The sequence below is a fragment of the Sciurus vulgaris genome (genome assembly GCF_902686455.1).
Source record: "Sciurus vulgaris genome assembly, contig: HiC_scaffold_536_arrow_ctg1, whole genome shotgun sequence".
NCBI lineage: Eukaryota > Metazoa > Chordata > Mammalia > Rodentia > Sciuridae > Sciurus > Sciurus vulgaris.
The window spans coordinates 13462-18160 of NW_027632492.1; the positions used below are offsets into that span (position 1 = coordinate 13462).

Below are 4699 nucleotides of genomic sequence, written 5' to 3' on the forward strand. Positions count from 1 at the left end.
GAGCAGTCGCAACTGCCTGCATCCTGGTAATTAAGACAGCTAGCTGCACAGATATCACCCTGTTCTCAACAGTGGCGGCGGCGACAGCGGCGGCCCAGCCCCCCGCAGCCTCTTGGTTGCTCAGGCCGGGAGGCCGCAGAGGAGATGGCAGGGCAGCATGGCGGATCTGACACAAACATCCTAGGATTTTGGTGTCTGGACATAGGAGTGTTGGATCGCCACCTAGGGATGAAAGAATGCATCAGCAGGCCATACACAAAGGCAGTGCTCCTGTAGGCCCAAACTTTCTTCTTTGAAATCTTTCATAGGCAGTATCCCACTTGCATCATGGGAATGGAGAAATTGAGACCAAGACAGTTCTTCAGTTATTGTGAAGCATAAGGCCTTTCAAACCACTGTAGATATGGACAAAGAAGAAAGGAAGACTATCAATCAGGGTCAAAAAGATGAAATGGTAACCAGCTTTCATAATTTACTTGTGAAGTATGAAGAAATAATCTCTTCAATTTATTATTCTAAGGAGTAGAAAAGTACAGTTATGAAACAAATCTAAATCAGAGATTTATGGTTATAATTTGAGTCGCTGGAAGCTTGCCATAGTTTCTTTAGGAGTGATTTGTACTGGTGGGTTTCTCCTCCTCCTCCTCTACTGGATGCCTGAGTGGCGGGTGAAAGCAACTTGTATCAGAGCTGCAGTTAAAGACTGTGAAGTGGTGTTGCTGAGGACTACTGATGAATTCAGAATGTGGTTTTGTGCAAAAATTCACTTTCTTTCTCTGGAAAATCACCCATTTTCAAATCCAAAATCTATAACTGATAAGATTTCAAATGGTCATGCAGTTCATTTAACTGAGAATCCTGCTGAAGAATACAGGCATGAGATGAATAAACATTCACAGACTCAGACAAAACAGATTCGTTATTTCACTCACCATAGTGTAAAATATTTCTGGAATGATACCATACGCAATTTTGATTTCTTAAAGGGCCTGGATGAAGGTGTTTCTTGTACGTCAATTTATGAGAAACATGGTGCAGGACTGACAAAAGAGATGCATGCCTACAGAAATTGCTTTATGGTATAAATGAAATTACTGTGAAAGTGCCTTCTGTTTTTAAGCTTCTAATTAAAGAGGTTCTCAATCCATTTTACATTTTCCAGCTGTTCAGTGTTATACTGTGGAGCACTGATGAATACTATTATTATGCTCTAGCCATTGTGATTATGTCCATAGTATCAATTGTAAGCTCCCTATATTCCATTAGAAAGCAATATGTTATGTTGCATGACATGGTGGCAGCTCACAGTACTATGAGAGTTTCAGTTTGTAGAGTAAATGAAGAAATAGAAGAGATATTTTCTACAGACCTTGTGCCAGGAGATGTTATGGTCATTCCTTTAAATGGAACAGTCATGCCTTGTGATGCAGTACTTATTAAAGGTACCTGCATTGTAAATGAAAGCATGTTAACAGGAGAAAGTGTTCCAGTGACAAAGACTAATTTGCCAAATCCTTCAGTGTATATAAAAGGAATGGGTGAGGAATTATATAGTCCAGAAACACATAAATGACACACTTTGTTTTGTGGGACAACTGTCATTCAGACTCGTTTCTACACTGGAGAGCTCGTCAAAGCCATAGTAGTTCGAACAGGATTTAGTACTTCCAAAGGACAGCTTGTCCGTTCCATATTGTATCTCAAACCAACTGATTTTAAACTCTACAGAGATGCCTACTTGTTTCTGCTGTGTCTTGTGGTAGTGGCTGGCATTGGTTTCATCTACACTATTATCAATAGCATTTTAAATGAGGAAGAAGTTGGAGCAATAATTATAGAGTCTCTTGATATCATTACAATTACTGTGCCACCTGCTCTTCCTGCTGCAATGACTGCTGGTATTGTGTATGCCCTGAGAAGACTGAAAAAAGTTGGTATTTTCTGTATCAGTCCCCAGTGGATTAATATTTGTGGACAGCTGAATCTTGTTTGTTTTGACAAGACTGGAACGCTTACTGAAGATGGTTTAGATCTCTGGGGGATTCAACGAGTGGAAAATGCCCGATTTCTTTTACCAGAAGAAAATGTTTGCAATGAGATGTTGGTAAAATCCCAGTTTGTTGCTTGTATGGCTACTTGTCACTCACTTACAAAAATTGAAGGAGTGCTTTCTGGTGATCCACTTGATTTGAAAATGTTTGAAGCCATTGGATGGATTCTGGAAGAAGCAACTGAAGAAGAAACAGCACTTCATAATCGAATTATGCCCACTGTGGTTCGTCCTCCTAAACAACTGCTTCCTGAATCTACACCTGCAGGAAACCAAGAAATGGAGCTGTTTGAACTTCCCGCTATTTATGAGATAGGAGTTGTTTGCCAGTTCCCATTTTCTTCTGCTTTGCAATGTATGAGTGTGGTTGCAAGGGTGCTAGGGGATAAGAAAATGGATGCCTACATGAAAGGAGCCCCTGAGGTCATTGCCAGTCTTTGTAAACCAGAAACAGTTCCTGTTGATTTTGAGGAAGTTTTAGAAGATTATACTAAACAGGGATTCCATGTGATTGCTCTTGCACATAGAAAATTGGAGTCAAAACTGACATGGCATAAAGTACAGAATATTAGTAGAGATGCCATTGAAAACAACATGGATTTTATGGGATTAATTATAATGCAGAACAAATTAAAGCAAGAAATCCCTGCAGTACTTGAAGATTTGCATAAAGCCAACATTCGCACTGTCATGGTCACAGGTGACAACATGTTGACTGCTGTCTCTGTGGCCAGAGACTGTGGAATGATTCTACCTCAAGATAAAGTTATTATTGCTGAAGCATTACCTCCAAAGGATGGGAAAATTGCCAAGATAAATTGGCATTACGCAACTCACTAACACAGTGCAGTAATTCATCAGCAATTGACTCTAAGGCTATTCCAATTAAGTTGGTCCATGGTAGCTTAGAAGATCTTCAGTTGACTCGTTATCATTTTGCAATGAATGGAAAGTCATTTTCAGTGATATTGGAGCATTTTCAAGACCTTGCTCCTAAGTTGATGTTGCATGGCACTGTGTTTGCATGTATGGCACCTGATCAGAAGACACAGTTGGTAGAAGCATTACAAAATGTAGATTACTTTGTTGGGATGTGTGGTGATGGTGCCAATGATTGTGGTGCTTTGAAGAGGGCACTTTTTAACTTTTTAAATAAATAACAAGATTTTTAATGTGAAAAAAAAAATTCCTAGGGACATATGGCCTGTACATATTGAAACATAAGGATAGAGAAAACAGATCCATATCAAATAAAGAGATTCAAGTATCTATCAAAAGGTTGCCAAGAGAGAAAAGTCCAGGACTAGAAGGTTTCTCAGTGAGTTTTCCCAGATATTTAAAGAACTAATAGCAATCCTCCTCAAATTATTCAATGAAATAGAAAATGAGGGAACAGTACCTAACACATTCTATGAAGTCAGTATTATTCTGACTCTAACACCGGGCAGAGAAAATGCAAGAATGTTCAGAGAAGAAATGTTTGGGTTATAAGAGTCTTAAACCAATTAGTGATTTTATCACCTGATAGGATTAATTGAGTGGTAACTGAAGGCAGGTAGGAAGTGGCTGAAGAATGAATGTCCCAATGAAGTGGGACATTGGGGCATGACTTTGGGATATATGTTTTGTATCTGGTGAGTGGACTTTCTCTCTCTCTCTCTCACCCTCTCTCTCTCTCCTAATAATTATGAGAGCAGCTTATCTCTTCCACACAATTCTTCCATGATGTTCTGCCTCACTTCAAGCCCCAAGGAAGGGAGCCAGCTTTCTATGAACTTATACATCTGAAACCACAATCCCTCAAGTAAATTTTTCCTCTTCTACAACTATTTTGGTTGAGTCTTTTAATCACAGTAATGAAAAAGCTGACTAAAACAGAAAGAAAACTACAGGCCAATATCCTTGATGAACATAGATACAAAATTTCTTAATAAAATATTGGAAAACAGCATAGGCAAGAACATTAAAAGATCTAGTGCATCACAGTCAATTGAGATTTATCCCAGAGATGCAATGTTGGTCAACATATGGAAATCAGTAAATGTAATAAAACACATAAATGAATATAAGGGTAAGAATCATGCGGTTATTTCAAGGGATATAGAAAAAGCACTTGAAAAAGTAGAACACACATTTTTAATATACTAGAGAAACTAGGGATAACGAAAATTACCTGCACATTGTAAAGTTTGTATATGATAAAACTAAGGCTGACATTATACAAAAGGAGAGAAATTGAAAGCATTTTCTCTAAAAACAGGAAAAGCAAGCATGCCCACCATTCCCACTATTACTCAGCATAGTCCCTGAAATTCCAGTCAGAGCAGTTAGGCAAAAGTAGAAAATTAAATATATATAGAAAAAGAAGAGTTCCAATTATTTTTGTTTGCTGAATACATGATCTTATATTTAGAAGAACCAACAAAATTAACTAGAAAACTTTTAGAATACATAAATAAATTGAGGAAAATAGGAGGATACAATGTCAACATCCATGAATCTATGACATTCTTATCTACAATGATTAATCTGCTGAAAAAGAAATTGGGAATAAGATACCATTCACAATATTCTCAAAAATAAATAAAATACTTGGGCATCAATCCAGGAAAAGAGGTGAAGTACGTCTACAATGAAAATTAAAGAACA

General features: G+C 37.8%; 1 pseudogene across 1 annotated transcript; it reads left to right on the plus strand.

The window, feature by feature from the left end:
* The first annotated feature begins 542 nt into the window (after positions 1-542).
* On the plus strand, positions 543-3210 carry LOC306652721 (polyamine-transporting ATPase 13A3-like; annotated as a pseudogene). The gene has a single exon. The product of its transcript is annotated as a polyamine-transporting ATPase 13A3-like (transcript).
* The last annotated feature ends 1489 nt before the right edge of the window (positions 3211-4699 follow it).